We start from the raw sequence: 19,684 nt of genomic DNA on the forward strand, positions 1-19,684 counted from the left end.
GGCTTTGGTGAATTGGCTGTGGCACTAGAAGGATCCATACAGGGGGTGGGTTCCGGCTGGCACTACTGCCGGTTTGCTTGTGTGCACGCTTCGCTGCACGCACAACTGAAAAACAACATGGCAACGCCGATGGTGCTGACTGGGGAACCAGTTCAGGGATATGGCAGACCTGGGTCGCTGCTGGTTCTAGTGACTCAGACCGCCAAAGCACTACCGGTTCAGCTGAACCGGGCTGAACCGATAGGAACCCACTTCTGGATCCATAGTAAAGTAGAATAAAATATGGATTAAAAATATAAGAATGAAGAAGTGGCATAAAAGGGACAGTTAGAAGCTTGCTTAAAGGGACAGGGAAATGTCATCAGCCTCTAACCACAAGATGTTCCAGCCAACGTCCCTATGTCAAAAGTCCAAACCACAAGGTTCAATTAAAGTTCGTTAATGCCATGTAGTCCATACCTGTAACAAAAGGAGAAGTAAGACCCTCATCTACTTATAAGGCTTTTCCCCCCAAAATAACCAATAAGAAATGAGTTAAGTATTTCCGTGTTGCTTTTGAGAATGTATAAGAACTCGTGCTTCGATAATGAAGGTTGTTCAGAATTTGCAATGTTAGCCATTTTGCTAGCTTTCTGAACCTGGCAGCCAAATAAACTTTTCCTGTATCCTGAGAAGTCTAAAGCCTGTCATTTTCTGCAACAATAGAGATGAGACTGTACAAGGATGGGACTTCTTGACTTTACACATATAAATAAATGTGACTATTTAGTCATTTCTCTTTGGCACCTTTTCCAGAGGGAAATTTTGAAAGAGAATAGTGAAGAGGGCAGAGCAGTGAGCCTGTGAAATGACTATATGGATGTTTCACAAGGAGGGAAGAAGGATGGAAACTCGCATAAATTAAAGTTGAAGCTTGCTGCCACCTAGTGAGCCATTCACAACTCAGCTTTTCACTACACCTTGTGCAAATATTCTTTCTGGTGCCAGCAAAGCTGATCAACAGAAAGCCATAATGTTTTGTATCAAACATTATGCCTGGATGCCATATAGTCCTAAATGAAAATTGTAACAAAGAAAATCTTCACAGTGGAAGTGGAGGGTGAGAGAAATATCCCAGAGTTGTGCAAACATATATTTGCGTTTCCATTTCTTCCTAGTTAATTGCTGGCATCTTTTCATGTTTCAGAAACAGCCAATAGTTCTGGGGATGACCAATCAGGCTGGTTCAGCTGTAATTGGTGGATGCCATCATTTTAATTCTTGTACTCACAAGCCTGCAGAGGGTAGAGGTTATAAGTCATCTTGCAATTCACACCTTGCGTATTCCCAAAAGATGACAGCTTCTGCTTGAATTCCTTCATTCTGGAAGGCATTGTGGATGAATGACGACAGGAATATATATGTGTGTGTGTGTGTGTGTGTGTATCCCTCCCTCTCTGCCTCTCTTGCTCTCTCTCCCTCCCTTCCTCTCTCTCTCTCTTCCTCTCCCTCTCCATCCTCTCCACCGTGTGTGTATGTATGTGTGTGTGTGTGTGTGTGTGTGTGTTTAATGCTATTGCTATGCTGCACACAAAGGCAGGCCTGGCCAAGCCCGGATGGCAGGAGTTGGTTGCTTAGCTACAGAACACACACCTATCAAAGATATCAATAAACTCGTAACCTATCCTGATTTGAATGATGAAAATATTAAGGTGCAATGGAACCGGATATATTCAGCCTCGGAAAATAATGTACCTGGATTTTTTTTTCAGAGGGCTTATTATTAAATGGTTGCAGCAAAAAAGCAGAGGTTTTTGCAGCACATTTCCCACCTGCTCAGAAAGAGCTCATAATAGAAAATGCATTCAGTTTCCTCTTTGAATGAAAACCTCCTCTGGGTGTTTTTTGTTTTGTTTTTTGTTTAACATGGCAGATTAATGCAACAACACCATCAGTGTGAAAGCTTCACAGACTGAATATAAACCGGTGCAGATAGATCCCTATTAATTTGTTAATTGCAAAGCTTTGTAGGGGAATATAATTCTCTATAGGCGCTTATAAAAAAAGGTGGAAATATTGAATAGGCTAACAAAGCATTTGTCACTTCAGCCACAGGGTTGGGGCAGATCGATCAGGCTTCTCTTAAGCCAGGGGTCGGCAAACTTAAACACTCAAAGAGCCATTTGGACCCATTTCCCACAGAAAAGAAAACACCGGGTCCTAACCAGAAGCCTCCTATTCAATTCTGGAGCTGACTGGAAGTTCAGTTCCCCCACCATAGAGTCTCCTCCTAGCGGGGCATACTTTTTCCTCTACCTGTCATAACTGAAAGCCCTATCAATTGTGGAGACAACTGGAAAACCCTCTCCTTGCCATAGAGTCTTCTCCTGGTGCACTGTGCTTCTCTCCCCCTCCCCCCACTGGAAGTTCCTCTCAAAATTGTGGTGCCGACTGGTGACGGAGCCACAGCAGAGGGAAGAAAGTGCCACATGTGGCTCCAGAGCCGCAGTTTGCTCAGCCCTGTCCTAAGCCAATGACCTGCTATACTGGTTTAATTTCAGTATGAATATCTGGAAAGATTTTGTTGATTAGTTTGTATTAAATTTAGAGGCAGCTTGCAATCAAACAAGGAAAGCTAAGAAAACCATGCAAAGTGAACTATGCACATAAGGAAGGAGAGAGAAAAAATTAAAACAATATAACTGTGTTTCTCAATTTTGCCAACTTTAAGATGTGTGGACTTCAACTCTCAGAATTCTAAGAATTGAAGTTCACGCATCTTAAAGTTGGTAAGGTTGCCAAATACTGAACAGGAGCTGAACACTCATCCTCACCCAAAGCTTGGGAGGATACTCGGATCAAAAAAAGACTTTTAAAATGTCAACAAGTTAGGAGCCATGTAGATTCCTTGGGGAAATGATGTTCTTGTAGAGAACCAGGGAGACCAGACCTGATGCAAATATTCAGAAACTAGATAAGCACAACCAGACTTGGAAGAGTCTGGAAGAGATGCAGACTAGACAACAGGCAGATGAGCCCACAGAAAGAATGGGAACATAGCAGAGGTGGTATTCAGCAGGTTCTGACCAGTTCTGGAGAACTGGTAGTGGAAACTTTGAGTAGTTCGGAGAACCGGCAAATGCAACCTCTGACTGGCCCCACCCCCATCTATTCTGTGCCTCTACATGGATCGGGAGGCAATGGGAATTTTACAGTATCCTTCCCCTGCCATGCCCAACAATCCACACACCCCAAGCCACACCACACTCACCAAGCCACGCCCACAGAACCAGTAGTAAAAATATGTAAATCCCACCAATGGAACATGGCAACTATCTCAGAAAGGACCCTCCCTAGTTTCTTCGATTTAAAGGCAATTGGGAGGAGGGGTGAGATATGCACTTTCAGACTTGCAAGAATGTCTTAATGTAAACTTGCAAAAAGGGAGGAATAGTACATCTGTGTATGCTTCCTGCCTTGGCTAGCCTCACAATCTGGACTCATCCCATGATAGGAATGAATGAATGATTGAATGAATGAATGAAGGAAGGAAGGAAGGAAGGAAGGAAGGAAGGAAGGAAGGAAGGAAGGAAATTTAAAAGTGCTCTCTTGTTGAACTAGCTCCAAATTTAATAGATGCTTTTGCTGAATTCTGATTTCCTGGGGTGTGTTGTGGCCTGCCATGGGCCAGGAGAGCTGGCAGCAGATTTGGATGGTGAGGAGGTTGGGGAGGAACATGGGTCTGTCCTGGAGTCTGGGGAAGGCTCGGAGGAGGGCTCTATGTTGGAGGCAGAGAGGGGACCAAGGCCACCTGGTAGTTATGTACTGCCTCTGAAACCTCGGGAGTCTGACATCAGTGAGGCAAAAGAACAGCGGGAGCCTGTTCCCAGTGTGCGCATGCACAGAGCTGCCAGAAGGCAAGAACAATTAAGAAAACAGGGTCAACTTGGGAGTAAGGCTTGGAGATTATTGGCCCCTCCCATAATACATAAAAGGATGTGAGGTTTTGCAGGAAGCAATTAGTTCAACTGGTCAGTTCAAGCTTTGAGAAGTTCTGTTTGACTCTGCGCTAAGTTTGGCCTAGCTCTGCATTTGGCAATTAGGTCTCTGGCAGCGTTTCAAGGGAGATAAGGTGGGTGTTTATCAACATTCTTCTGAAAGACTGTGGCAACTTGAGCAGACATCTGTCAGAACCTTCACGGACTGTTTGTGAAGCCTTGGGGACTGTGAATGACCATAATTTGCAGCCGTATAAATAAAAGAGGGTTTTTAGGGACTAAGATTGTGATTTATGCTTTCTCCGCAAGCCTAGGTCAGAACAGGGTCATACAATCCTGTCATCTGCCATCTTGACATATGAACAGGTAGCACAATCTTTTGCAGATCAAACTCCCCCCTCCCTTGGGTCCTCCCCCAGACAAAAGCACTTTAAAAGAATGGGAGAAAAACAAAATGAACATCTTGCTATCGGAGGCTCCCTGCTGGATGACAAGTTCATGTATGTTTCAGCAATCCACAGAGGGCAGTGCAGTTAATAACAAATGATCGGCACAGGTACTCTAGAGAAAGAGGCAGCAAACAGCCTTGAGCAAAAGCATTTGCAAATGTCAGCAGTCATAAATAAATTAAGAACAGGAGAGAAGTGGGGAGGGGGGGCAGAGAGAAAGAAGAGCAGAAAAGATAAGAGAGAACGACACTTGGTCAGGAGTTTACCCGACAGGGACATCCTCTGAGAAGGTCTAAAATGTCGAGATGGTGATGCTGTTGACCAGGTGGAGAAAAAGCATGTGTCATGCATGTAAAAAAAAAATCCCTAGGGCTTTGATTTTATTGAAAGTATAATAAGGTAAAATACAAAGGAAAGATGAAAGTAAAATGAGAAAGGATTAAAAAAGGGGGAGAGAAATGTAGGATAAAGGAGGAGAGGGGAAAAAACATTGATTCCCAACAGTTTTCAGAGCAGTAAAATCCAAAATAAAATTACAGCCTCAATGCAGGAGTGAAATCCAGCAGGTTCTGACAGGTTCTGGAGAACCGGTAGTGGAAAATTTGAGTAGTTCAGAGAACTGGCAAATGCCACCTCTGGCTGGCCCTGCCCACATCTATTCCCTGCCTCCCGAGTCCCAGCTGATCGGGAGGGAATGGGGATTTTGCAGTATCCTTCCCCTGCCACGCCCACCAAGCCACGCCCACAGAACCAGTAGTAAAAAAAAATTAATTTCACCACTGCCTCAATGATTTACTTTTAGATACTCAGTAATTGCTAGCCATTTCTATAACAACACACGTCAACAAAACTCAATGTCAAGAATTATTTTTTCCCTGTCTTGAGCACAAAGTGGTAGGGGGTGGGAGGAGTGCAGGGCAGCAGGGGTGGAGGTATTGGGGAGGCAGAGGCAGTGGCAGGAGACAGGATGGTGGCAACTGGGTGCAGCACTGTCCGTCCACAAAAGTCCCAGTTTCTCATGTGGTCCCTTGGGAAAATTACTTCCCCAACCCAATCTAGATTCTTTTTGACAAACACCATACACAAACAGAGAGAGAGAGAGAGAGAGAGAGAGAGAGAGAGAGAAATGAGCACCTCTCTCTATTAACATTAACATACTCTCATTTAAAGAATGCTCAGAAATGGTTAAAATGTGTAATTCCTAGAAAGGGAGCTAAATTTAGCATGGAACAAATCAGTGGTGGGATTCAAAAAATTTTACTACTGGTTCTGCGGGCATGGCTTGGTGGGTGTGGCTTGGTGGGTGTGGCAGGGGAAGGATACTGCAAAATCCCCATTCCCTCCCCACTCCAGGGGAAGGATACTGCAAAATCCCCATTCCCTCCCCACTCCAGGGGAAGGATACTGCAAAATCCCCATTCCCTCCCCACTCCAGGGGAAGGATACTGTAAAATCTCCATTCCTCCTATTCAGCTGGGACTCGGGAGGCAGAGAATAGATGGGGGCGGGGCCAGTCAGAGGAGGCATTTACCGGTTCTCCGAACTTCTCAAAATATCCACTACCCGTTCTCCAGACCTGATCAGAACCTGCTGAATACCACCTCTGGAATGAATGCTACTTTACTCCAAGTCCGACTCATTAAATACAAGTGAAGTAGATATAATAAGTGTTAATTTAGTAAGTTTGCAACTTGTCGTCTGGGGTTATTGACTTAAAACTCAAATGAATAATGAGCACCAGTGATTAGTCTATTCCAGATCATTTCACAAGTTCTGATTGCCATTGTTAAATAAATGGGATCTAATTAAGCATTTCTGCTTGGGTGTGAGGCTTACTAAGTGACTCAAGGTCAGTGTATCTTCAACCTTAACACCCCTCAAAGAATTGTGGCAATAAATTAGAGCCGGTGGATTTATGTACACTTTTTTAAAAGCTAGGAGGCACAATGTCTACAACCAATAAATATCTTTTTCCAAATTATGCAGCCAAGTCATTTGATTGACTGATTGGGGGAAAAAAACCTATTGGGAATCATCATCAAAAACAAATACTGGTGGGCTGTAACATCTTTCAGAGCACTACATTTAAATGAATACAAGATTATGTTACTAAAATGAAATAATGCTTTAGAACACGCATAGAGCCAAAGATATAGCAGACATTACAAATATAAATCAAAATAGGAAAACAGAAATAAATGACATAATAACAACTGAAACAATCTTCTAAGCAATTATGTTTTATGATATTTATAAAATGTCATTAAATTGTAGCTGTTCTTATGAGGAGAGGAGGAAATATTCCATAAAGCAGCCACATTGATCCACAAAATGATGCTTGTGAACCTCCATCCCCTGCTTACCTTGAGAAAATGGGGGTGGGGGTGGCGTTTGGCATTAAAAGGACCTTCCAGGACATCCATTTTAGGTGTTTGGGAATTGGTTGAAGATGGTTTTGGATCCTTATTTATTGTAGCACTAACAATAACACTTAGACTTCTATTCTGCTTCACAGTGCTTTTACAGTCCTCTCTCAGCGGTTTACAGAGTCAGCATTTTGCCCCTAACAATCTGGGTCCTCATTTTACTGACCTCAGAAGGATGGAAGGCTGAGTCAATCTTGAGCTGGTGAGGATCGAACTGCTGGCAGTTGGCAGAATTAGCCTGCAACACTGCATTCTAACCACTGAGCCACCATGGCTCCTAGGTATTGTGTAGATATCCCCAATGTTTCTTTTCCTAAGTGATTCTGCCTATCATAATTATTTTCCTATGGTGTTTTTTTTCCCTAGCACACATTTTAAAAAATCCCAGAGACAGGCAATCAATCCCAAAGAAAATCAGCCCTGTTTGAAAGGACAGATAGTTAAGCTGAAACTCAAATGCTTTGGCCACCTAATGAGAAGATAGGAATCCTTGGAAAAGATCCTGGTGTTGGGAAAGATTGAAGGCAAAGGGGGAAGGGGATGGCGGAATATGAGATGGTTAGATAGCGCCATCAATGCAATGAACATGGATTTTGGCATGTTAGAATAGAGTAGAAAAGAGTAGAGTAGAGTAGAGTAGAGTAGAGTAGAGTAGAGTAGAGTAGAGTAGAGTAGAGTAGAATAGAATAGCAGAATTGGAAGGGACCTTGGAGGTCTTCTAATCCAACCCCCTGCCTAGACAGGAACCTTATACCGTTTCAGACAAATGGCTATCTAACATCTTCTTAAAAATGTCCAGTGTTGGGGCATTCACAACTTCTGGAGGCAAGCTGTTCCACTGATTAATTGTTCTAACTGTCAGGAAATTTCTCCTCAGTTCTAAGTTGCTTCTCTCCTTGATTAGTTTCCACCCATTGCTTCTTGTTGTGGAGAAGAGAGTGGTGTGAATAGAGTGGATGTGGAGGAGAGAGTGGTGGACAGAGTGGCCTGGGACACTATGGTCCATGGAATTGCAAATGCACAGCTTGGTGCCTGAAAACAACAACAGAAAATGTGGGGAGGACTTTAGGAACCAGGGATGGGTGACAAAGGAATGGCCAGAGATGCTGCTATCACCTTCTAGTCCTCTGTATTCTAATAAGGTAGAAAATGTTGACCTACTACAGAGAAAGTAGTTTGAGGAATTTGTGCTATGGGCTGCCTACCCCTGTGATGGCGAACCTATGGCACGCGTGCAGAGGTGGCATGCAGAGTCCTCTCTGTGGGCACATGCTCTATTGCCAGCTGGCCTTCGTGGATCTGAGTGTGCCAGAAAATGGCCTGAAGGCAGCCTGAAGACAGCCCAAAAAAGGTCCAAGAAGCAGGCCAATTTTGGGCTGGTTTTGGGGGTGTTTTCAGGCCATTTCTTCCTTGAAAACGGCCTGAAAATAATCCCGAAAACAGCCCTGAAATATGTGAGCAAACCAGCTGGTCTTTGGGTTTTCCGCACTCTGGCGTGCGCAAATGCACATGCATGCACATGCGATCCAGTTTGGGCACTCGGTGCTGAAAAGGTTTGCCATTACTGGTCTACACTACATCCATTTCCCAGAAATTGGAATCATTCCTATGGAGACCTTGAGAAGGGAATGAAAACCTGCTTAAAAGGTCAGAGAAAAAGAGCAGCATTACCAAGCCTTCTCTGACGAGTGTCGCCTCTGATCACTGGCTGTGTCTTGCCAGATGAAGAAATGTTGGGTGATGTAGCCATAAAAGCAGCTATTAAATAATAGCAGAAAAGAACAGCCTGTCCCATTTTCACTCACATTTCTTCATTAAAAACAAACTCTTCTCCCGCCTTCATCCCTCATCAACTCTTCATCAGCACAGGATTCCAAGACAACTCAAGATGCCCTTCTTTCTAGTCTGTTTATTTCATTTTATTTATTTGTACTTGTTTCTGACAACAGGATGCTGGTGATGATTTTTTTAACAGATGTAGTACCCTAGAAACGAACCAATTAAATTCCTTTCTAGCTACTTTTTTAAAAAAAATATTCCCCACATGACTCACAATTACATTTTGCAAGCTGAAGTTCAAGAGGGAGAGAGAGAGAGAGAGAGAGAGAAAGAAACAGAAGTGGACAGAAGTTATTTTGAGCTCCCCCTGTGATGAAGAGACCCTTGGTACAGTCCAAAGAGATTTCAGGTTAAGAAGTTTGTTTGTTCCAGGAATTTGCAATTCTCTGTGCATGTTTGCCAGGCGGAACAGGAACTCGATGGCTTAAAAGTCATTTTAATTCAGGTGAGTTAATAGTATTGATTTGTATCCCGTTAACTTCGTCGGGCTTCTTCCTTGAATGCAACATTTATTAAATTGAATCTTCTAACATATCAGCTGGGGCTACTAGCACTGAAGGTCAAAAATCTAGATGAAGAAGAGTTGGTGGCTTTTTTAAAAGAAAAAAATAAGTTTGCTTACCCCAATGTATTTGAATTTTTTTAAAGTGCAGAAATGTAGCTGAACTGACCAAAATAATTAATCTCAAGGGTGGAAGTCTGAAAATTCAGCTTTCAGGCAAAACCACGTTATTGTAGAATTAAGAGACTGGCTGTGAAAAGAGGATTATGTGTTGATTTTACTAGGGAATTGTTTCCACAAAACTCTCTTTGCCTCTAAGGATAGAGAAAATGCAGCGAGGCTGGAAAGTGTTTGCAGAATGTCATCTGTATTCAGGCTACCAGTAGAGATATAGCATTTGTTTTGCTATAAAAAAAAACCTACCTTACTAACACAAGGAGATTTGCACCCTAAAAGTTTCAAAGGACAATTCGATGTTTTCTTCATACCTCTTCAACTGCAACAGCAACAACTTTTGCAGCACAGAAAGTATGGGAGGATGGATTTGCTTTTCATCTGTGTTTTCTCATAAGTAAATCTCATAATTATTGAGAGGAGCTTCATACACCAGAAATTGCAATACACAGTAGCTTTGTTTGTGCAATTGCACATGACGATCTCCAGATACTGCTTTGTTTTCAGTTGTATTGGTTTTATATTGTAAATTATCCACTTGCTCCCCCTTTTATAATGAAAAGTGACCTATAAATAAGAATTAACAAATGGGAAGTTGATCTCGGCTGTTAGGAAATATCTAGGTCCACACATTGCTCAAAGCCATAATATTGTTTTGGTTTAAGTCAGCATATTCTTGAAAAACAGCATCTATGATTTGCAAATTGTAGTTTGTGGCAGGGTTGGGCAGCCCGTTGCCCCCAAAAGTAGAGTTTGTTGGGCACAAAAAATGAATTCAGCACAAATTCATCACTTAAATTAGATACAAACTCCTGAATGTTAATGGAACAATTTAGGTTCTTGCAGGTTGAGGAGAGAAATAAGTTAGGATAGGGTTAGAATGTTGTTCAGTTCCTACTAATGATGATTTGTTCATAGAAGTGTAGTTAAAGAAAGCATGGATTAGGGCAACATGACAATCTACAGTGAATATGATTGCTGTGTTCATAAAGAGTGATTGTCACATCATGGTCAACTCCAAAGGAGAGTTCTCTTATGGTAGAATCAGTTCTGCAGGTGCAGAAATCCACCTTTTTCCGATTCAGTGCTTCTCTAGTATGGAAATCAGAAAATGATCTATAATGTCTTGCCGCCAATTGATTATATTAATTTGGGTTCATTACCAAATGGAAACAGGAGGGATAACTGAATGCAGAATGACAAGAGTTGGAAATGACCTTGGAGGTCTTCTAGTCCAACCTCTTGCCCAAGCAGGAGATCCTCTATTATTCTGGACAAATGGCCTTCCAATTTGATAAAAACTTCCAGTGATGGAGCACCCACAATTAATTACACCGATTAATTGTTCTCACTGGCAGGAAATTTCTCCTTAGTTCTAGGTTGCTTCTCTCCTTTGATTGGTTTCCATCTTCTTGTTCTGCCTTCAGGTGCTTTGGAGAATAGGTTGACTACCTCTTCTTTGTGGCAGCCCCTCAACTATTGGAACATAGCTCACCGGCAGGACAGGAGTAGAGAATCTGGCAAGAGCAAAGGGGGAGGTTTAAGCCTTTATGTGAACAAAAGCTGGTGTATCAATATAAAGACTGTAGACAGCCACTACTCCATTGATCTGGAGTATAAGACTCTTAAATGTAGACCCATATATGTTCCACGGGTGGTTTTGATTACTGCAGTCTATATTCCATCTGATGCCAATACTACCATAGCTTTCAGATTCTTGTACAGCATTGTTAGTAATCAGCAAAATAAGTATCCTGATGCTTTGCATATTATAGCGGGGTGATTTAATCAGGCTGATTTAAAAACAGTGCTCCCTAAACTCTATCAGCATGTTAAGTGTGCTACTAGAGGAGCAAACATATTAGACAAAATATATAGGTAAAGGTTCCCCTGCACATGTGTGCTAGTCATTTCTGGCTCTAGGAGTGGTGCTCATTTCCGTTTCTAAGCGAAGAGTGAGCACTGTCCGAAGATGTCTCCATGATCATGTGGCCAGCATGACTAAACACCGAAGGGGCACGGAACACTGTTACCTTCCCACCAAAGTGGACCCTATTTTTCTACTTGCATTTTAATTTCAAACTGCTAGGTTGGCAGAAGCTGGGAGCTCACTCTGTTATGCGGTGCTAGGGATTTGAACCACCGAACTGCCAATCTTCTGTTTGACAAGCGAGTGGAGCAAGTGGCCAGGTTTAAGTTCCTGGGTGTTATCATAAAAGACAACCTGACCTGGGCCACTCGCAGCACTGGTCAAAAAAGCCCAGCAGAGATTATAGTACCTGAGACTTCTCAAGAAACAACTGAACAAAAAACTGCTGGTGACCTTCTACCGCTGCACCATAAGGAGTATTTTAACTTATTGCACCTGTGTCTGGTTTACCAGTTGCACAATGGCAGATAGGACAGAGCTCCAGAGGGTCAACATCATTGCCCAGAAGATCACGGGTTGCCTTCTCCCCTCTTTGGAAGAGCTTTATAGCTCCCGCTGCCTTAAGAAAGTTCAAAACAGTTTTAAAAATCCATCTCATCCTGGGCACCCGCTCTTTTTTTGAACTATTACCATCTGGCAGATGGTACAGGACAATAAAAGAGGACAAATAAGCTGAAAAACAGCTTCTATCCCAGGGCAGTAACTATATTGAATTCTACTGTATAGTGCAACTCTAATGCAATATTCAGTTTTTAATTCAATTGTATAGAATGAAGGATGTGTATTCGTGTTTTATTTTTATAGTTATAACGTACACTGAAGATGGCATTTAATTTTGTTGTACGAGGTGCAATGACAATAAAGTAAACTTAACTTAACTGCTATTATATCATCTCTAGTCCTTCTCCCCAGACTAGACATAGCCAATTCCTTGCAACTCTTCTTCATGTCTTTTAGCCTCCAGGCCACTCACCATCTTTGGTGTTGTTCTTTGTTCTTCTCTTTCTAAAGTCTCAACATCTTTTTACATTATGGTGACTAAAACTGGATGTCGTACTCCAGTGCAATCTTACTAAGACTTTATAAAGTGGTATTACTTCATGTGATCTTGTTTCTATCCCTCTATTAATGCAGCCTAGGATTGCATTGGCTCTTTTGGTGGCTGCCTATCACAGCTGGCTCGTATTTAAGTCGTTGTCTACTAGGATTCCTGTCACAGTTACTGCTATTGAGCCAGGTTTCACCTAACCAGTACCTGTGCATTTGGTTCTTCTTGCCTAAGTGTGTTTGGCAAGAAAAACCTTACTTTTAGGAGAGAAGGAAGGGAGGAAGGAAGGAAGGAGGAAAGGAAGGGGGAAAGGAAGGAGAGAAGGAGAAAAGAAAGGAGGGAAGGAAGGAGGAAGGAAGGAGGGAGGGAGGGAAGGGGAAGGAGGGAGGGAAGGAAGGGGAGTAGGAGAGAAGAAAGAGGGAAGGAAAGAGGGAGGGAGGGAAGAAGAAGTAGAACCATTGTAAGATAAGATGGATCTATGGGATGTTAAAAAAGCAATCTTCAAGTATATTGTTAACAGTAGGGAAAAATTGTTATAAATACATATTATTAATAACAGTTATGAGATCATATAATTGTGAATATATATATATGAAATTGATAAAATAAAAAAAAGAAAAAGAAAAACCTTACTTTTACTACTTCATTTGCCTTATTGCATCTTGTGTTAAACTCTTCAAGACAGACACACGGGTTAAAATAAGCTAAAACTAAGGGGAGGAGAAGGAAACAGAGGAAAGAAAAAAATGCTATTAAGAGTCCATCTTCTTTTCACAAAAGACATTTCACAAATTGATCAAGAATGCACACAATATCTTGAACCCATTCTTTAATCTCAGAAATGTAAATTTCTTTCCAAGTGAAACAGTCTCTACTTACTACAATTCTTGATCTTTGAACCAGACTTGGACTTGTTGGCCACCAAATAGACCAAAAGCATTCTATGTTAAGACTCTACTTTGCCATTTGTCAAACATTTCCTTACCCTGTGAAGGTTACTTTCTTTTTACTGTATGTTATTCTTGGGATGCTTGAGACTTTCTAAAATTTCTTCTGGATGCCATCTGAGTTTAGTTTTCAATTCCCCCCAAAATGGCAAATGCCTAATACTTGCTTCCATCACCCCATAGCCCTTCCTATATCTTCTCCTTCTTCCCAATCTGAAATATTTTATGGATCTGCTCCTTCTATTGCTATTCATTTAAAGGTAGAAAGGTTAGAGAGATCCTATAGAATCAGGACCTTCCTAACTTTCAGGATGCTGGTGAAGATGCACACTTTTAAGAGGACAAGAGATATTTTCAGGGTAAAACAGATGGGATTTTAGAAAGTAAGAAAGGGAAATAACCTGTGGACAACTATTGCAAAATTCATTCTGTAACTTTTCCAAATTTAGAGAGAGTCAAGCTGTTAGACACTTATATAACAGAATAACAGAGTTGGAAGGGATCTTGGAGGTCTAGTCCATTCCAACAGAATGATACACCCTGTATCATTCTAGACAAATAGATGTCCAGTCTTTTCTTAAAAGCCTCCAGTGATGGAGCATCCGCAATTGATGGAGGCAAGTCATTCCACTAGATAATTGTTCTTACTGATGGGAAATTTCCCCTTAGTTCTAGATTGGATATCTCTTTGATTAGTTTCCACCCATTGCTTCTTGTCTTGCCTTCAGGTGCTTTGGTAAATAGGTTGACCCCTTCTTCTTTGGGCAATCTCTTGGATACTGAAACACTTCTATCATGTCACCTTTAGTCCTTCTTTTCATTAAAGTAAACATACCCAGTTCCTGAAACCATTCTTCATATGTTTTAGCTTCCAGACCCCTTTATATTTTGTTTAAGCTTCAGAAAATTGGACTAGTGAGGACTTCGTGCCAAAAGAATTAAGTTAGAATTTTCCAAAGCACCCAAAGGCCAGACAAGGAATAATGGATGGAAACTGACCAAGGAGAGATTCAACCTAGAAATAAGGAGGAATTTTCTGATAGTGAGAACAATCAACCAATGGAACAGACGTTGCCTTCGGAAGTTGTAGGAACTCCATCCCTGGAAGCTTTCAAGAAGAGACTGGACTGCCATTTGTCAGAAATGGTGTAAGGTCGTCTGCTTCAGCAGGGGGTTGGACTAGATGACCTATAAAGTCTCTTCCAAGTATGTTAATCTGTTAAATCTGTTAATTCTGGTAGAATGTATTGTTTTACTTCCATTTAGTTGTGTCTGATTCTTGGAGACTGCCCAGACAAATCCCTGCAGTTTCCTTGGCAAGTTTTTTAAAAAGTGGTTTGCCATTGCCTCTCTCCTAGGGTTGAGAGAAAGTGACTGGCCTAAGATCACCAGCTGGCTTTGTATCCAGTGCAGGACTAGAACTCACAGTCTCCTGGTTTCTAAACTGGTGCCTTAACCACTCCACCAAACTGGCTGAAATGTTATTGTATCTACCCTTAAAATTCTATCTCGGTAGATTGAAGAGAAATTTCCTTGGAACTTTTTAAATAGCCTCTTATGTATAAAATAAATTGGTAGTTTGGCCAAGGCAGGATTTTTAATAATATGCCAATGAGTTTTATTGCCAGTTAACTTTTGGCCTGTGCATGCGTGAGAATGAGAATGGCTGCCGAGTCTTACCGCTCCGGCTACCGAAAGACAGCAAAGAAATAATTTGGATGACCAGGACCCTGGACATGGAAGCAGAGGGGTTCCTGCAGAGCACGGACGTTTGGGCTCTTCAGGGAGGTAACTATTTGAGGAGGGGGCTGCATTTGAGCGGCTCCTGGACGGCGTTGCCTCCCCCGTTTCTTTCATTGACCTACTTACACAGCTGGCTGGCGGCGGCGGCAGAGACGGCTTTGTGCGAGAGGCGGCGGTTTCGGCCCCGTTGCCCTGGGAAGTGTTGGACTTTTCCTTTGACTGAGCAGTGCCGAGGCGTTGGTGTGTGCCCCGAAGAGGGGGTGGGGAGCCCAGGAGAGATGCCTATCGGGACTGGGGGACTGGCTTCTTGCCCCCACCATAGCCCTGTGGACACCCCCCCTTCCCTCCTGGCGCGGCGTTTTCTTTCGCTTTTGCCGCTGTCCCTACGAGGCCCCACGTTGCCTGACCATCTTTCTGCTCGGACTGGGACTCAAGGAACCCAACGACAGGCCTCCTGTGGTGACCAGTGCCATCCACTGCTGCTACTACTTCAGGAGTATCGCATTAGTCACCACTATTGCTATCATTTTGTATTAGACGCCATTACTCCGGAGAGACAACGAGCTGGCAGCTTGGACTCCCCCCAGTGGCCACTACTGCAACTGCAGCCCTCGGATTTTTATACGGATTTTTATATGTATGAACGAACTACATCTGTTCAATCAGTGTCACCTCTCTCTGCCCCAGTGTCACTACTGCAGCCACTCAGACTCTGCCTTTTACTACACGTTTGGCAGTCCGGACTTAACATCTTTGGCAGGCCCCTAAATCATCTAGACTCCTGGGACTTTTCAATCCTACCAGAGGGAGGGAGGCACCATCCTCCCCCCTCTATGTATTTTCAGTGGATTGGAACTGGGCCTTTAACCATCTTGCCAATTAATTGCCATAGGAAGGGAGAGGAGTGGAGTACCTCTCCCCCCCTCCCCCCCTAGGGGAGGGTGGAGGACGCCTTGGACTATCACAAGCTTAGTACGGACTTGCCAACTTGCGCAACTTTTAATTTTTAAATTTTAATTTTTTAAACTGGTATGTTGAGTGCATGGGATTGTCTGGGATGGCGTGAATGATCTCACTTTTATTATTATTATTGTTGTAATCTGTGTTTTTTAATTACTCGTGAGGACTGCTTGTGTGAGAGCTTGGGTATGATTGACTCGGAGGACCTGCCGGGGTTTGCGGGGGTCACCGGGGTGGTCGGGGGGACTATGGCCACGGGAGAGGGTCGGAGCATTGCGGTCATAACAGGGAGGGGCAGATATGGCGGGGACTTTAGGGCAAGCCATTACCGGGGAAGGAGGGTTCTCTACATTACAGAGATCCCTCCTTCCGGCCCTATGAGTCCCACTCCAAGACCAGATGGCGCGAGTAGTCAGGACCCTGGTCTCAGGCTGCTGTTGCTAAATGCCAGGTCTGTTGTTCACAAAGCTCCCCTCGTCCGGGACTTAATTGTTGACGAGAGGGCAGACCTGGCATGTATTACTGAAACCTGGCTGGGCACAGAAGGAGGAGTCCCCCTTGTAGAGATGTGCCCAGAGGGATTTCAGGTGCTTCATCAGCCGAGAGCCCAGGGAAGGGGTGGCGGTGTGGCTATTATTATCCGGGAGTCTCTGTTACCTCGTAGGGTCCCTGCTCCGGAGCTTGCCGGGTGTGAGTCCCTGCTGATAAAGTTGGACCTCAAGGGTCAAGTGGGTTTACTGCTAACGTACCTGCCTCCCAACTGCGTTGCAGCATCCCTCCCCTCGCTCCTCAAGTCGGTAGCCGAGCTGGCAGTTGAGCTCCCCAGGCTTATAGTTCTGGGGGACTTTAACTTGCCATCGCTCGGTGAACGCTCTGATGGGGCGCAGGAGTTCATGGCTTCCATGACAGCCATGGGCCTGACCCAGGTAATTCGGGGCCCAACTCATACAGCGGGTCACATGCTCGACCTCGTATTCCTCTCGGAGCAGTGGATGCGTGATCTTGGTCTGAGGGGTAATGAGATCATACCCCTGTCGTGGTCAGACCACTGCCTACTGAGGCTTGACTTCCGGAGGCCAAACCCCCACCGTAGGGAGGAGGAACCGACCAGGTGGTTCCGCCCCAGGCGACTTATGGACCCTTTGAGGTTCCAGACGGAGCTTGGGGTAATTCCCGACACTCTCGCCCACAGTTCGGCGGAGACTCTGGTTGCCGCCTGGCATTCGGCGGCATCGGAGTCTCTTGACCGGATTGCGCCACTACGGCCCCTCCGGGTCAGCGGATCCCGGAGACCTCCTTGGTTCACCGAGGAGCTCCGGGAGAAGAAGCGCCGGAGGAGACGCCTAGAGTACCTGTGGAGGTCCGATAAGTCCGAGGAGAACCGAGCACTTTTGACTACCTGCACCAAGGATTACATCCGGGCACTAAGAGTTGCCAAAAGAACGCATATCTCCGCCTTGGTAGCGTCCGCCGAGTCACGCCCAGCCGCCCTGTTTAGGATCACCCGCTCCCTCCTTAATAGGAGGGATGCGGGAGACCCCTTGCAGGGTAGGGCTGAGGACTATGCCCAATTCTTGGCGGACAAAGTTGCTCGGTTTCGTTCGGACTTGGACTCCACCGCCGTAGATCCAGCCGAGACACAGGGGGATTACTTGGCAAACCATCTCTGGGTTGAGTTCCAGGATGTTGCCTCTGGGGATGTGGACAAGGCCATTCGAGCTGTAAGTGCCTCCACCTGTATTCTGGACCCGTGTCCCTCCTGGCTGGTTGCCAACAGCAGGGAGGTGACACATGGCTGGATCCAGGCGGTCGTGACCGCCTCCCTTCGGGAGGGGCACTTCCCCGCCGCACTTAAGACGGCGGTGGTGAGACCCCTCCTGAAGAAACCATCCTTGGATCCAGCCATTTTAAACAACTATCGTCCTGTCTCCAACCTCCCCTTTATTGGGAAGGTTGTCGAGAAGGTGGTGGCCTTCCAGCTTCAACGGGCCTTGGAGGAAGCTAGCTATCTTGACCCCTTCCAGTCCGGCTTCAGACCCGGTTACAGCACTGAAACCGCTTTGGTCGCATTGACCGATGATCTCTGGAGAGCCAGAGATGGAGGCCATGCGTCCATCCTGGTTCTCCTTGACCTCTCAGCGGCTTTCGATACCATCGACCATGGTATCCTTCTGCGACGACTGCGGGAGATGGGGGTGGGAGGCACTGTTTTGCAGTGGTTCTCCTCCTACCTCTCGGACAGGTCGCAGTCGGTGTTGGTCGGGGGGCAGAGATCGTCCCTGAGGCCCCTAACATATGGGGTGCCGCAGGGTTCGGTCTTATCCCCCCTACTATTTAACATTTACATGAAACCGCTGGGCGAGATCATCCGGAGGCACGGGATAAAATACCATCAATATGCGGACGATACTCAACTGTATCTGTCCGCCCCGTGCCAACTCAATGAAGCGGTGGACGTGATGAGCCGGGGCCTTGAGGCCGTTAAGGACTGGATGAGCGCTAACAAACTGGTGCTCAACCCGGACAAGACCGAGTGGCTGTTGTGTTTCCCTCCCAACAATTTGGCTGACATCCCAACACTCAGGCTGGGGGGTCAAATTTTATACCCCTCAGATAGGGTCCGTAATCTAGGAGTCCTCCTGGATCCACAGCTGACTTTTAACCATCAGTTGTCGGCTGTGACCAGGGGGGCATTTGCCCAGGTTCGCCTGGTCCGCCAGTTACGGCCCTACCTGAACCGGGAGGCTCTCACAACAGTCACTCGAGCCCTTGTGATCTCTAGGCTGGAATACTGCAATGGGCTCTACATGGGGTTGCCCTTGAAGTGCATCCGGCGACTGCAGTTAGTCCAGAATGCAGCCGCGCGCGTGATAGTGGGCGCACCGCGGTTCGCCCACATTACACCCATCCTCCGCGAGCTGCACTGGCTACCTGTCGATCTCCGGGTGCGCTTCAGGGTATTGATGACCACCTTTAAAGCACTCCATGGTAGTGGATCTGGGTACTTGAGAGACCGCCTTCTGCCGATTACCTCCCTTCGACCGATTAGATCGCACAGATTGGGCTTCCTCCGGATTCCATCTGCCAGTCAATGTCGACTGGCGACTACACGGAGGAGAGCCTTTTCTGTTGCAGCTCCGACCCTGTGGAACGATCTCCCCGTTGAGATTCGTACCCTCACCACCATCCAGACCTTCCGCACGGCCCTTAAGACCTGGCTCTCCCAGCAGGCCTGGGGATAAGTTTTTAAATTACCCGCCCGAGTGTTGGTTGACTGTTGAATGCAAGTTGGTGTTTTATTATCTATCTTGTTTACTCACTGTTTGTCTTGTATTATTGCACCCCCTTCCCGTGATTGTAAGCCGCCCTGAGTCCCCTCAGGGAGAAGGGCGGCCTATAAATCGTAAATCGTAATAAAAAAAAAATAAGCTCCATAATACTCAAGAGAACAATTTCATGTTCCATTTTTAAAATATTGATTTGGTTTGTGCCTGCTTTTATTCTCCACCCCATCTGGAGATGTGCGAATCACTAACAATTTTATCTGATTAATAACAGAAAAATAACCTTTGAGTTCTACATGACACTTTCCCTATGGGCTTATTTCGTGTAAAATTTTGTACCCACTTATGTTTGCAAATTCTCCAGGTGCATTAATATGCATCGGCTCCTAATTTACATATCTTTTA

General features: G+C 44.8%; 1 protein-coding gene across 5 annotated transcripts in view; it reads left to right on the forward strand.

Moving 5' to 3' along the window:
- Positions 1 to 8,663: 8,663 nt before the first annotated feature.
- CAPN6 (calpain 6) overlaps positions 8,664 to 19,684 on the forward strand; it is a 108,545-nt gene continuing 97,524 nt past the window's right edge. For 3 of the 5 annotated variants that reach the window (XM_032227399.1, XM_032227397.1, XM_032227398.1), the window contains exon 1: positions 8,666 to 9,136. The gene's annotated coding sequence lies outside the window, so the exon portion shown is untranslated. Of the gene's footprint in view, positions 9,137 to 19,684 lie in introns of all 5 variants that reach the window. The other 2 variants (XM_032227400.1, XM_032227402.1) reach the window with 2 other exon arrangements.

This window comes from Thamnophis elegans, chromosome 12 (genome assembly GCF_009769535.1).
Source record: "Thamnophis elegans isolate rThaEle1 chromosome 12, rThaEle1.pri, whole genome shotgun sequence".
In the NCBI taxonomy this organism is placed as follows: domain Eukaryota; kingdom Metazoa; phylum Chordata; class Lepidosauria; order Squamata; family Colubridae; genus Thamnophis; species Thamnophis elegans.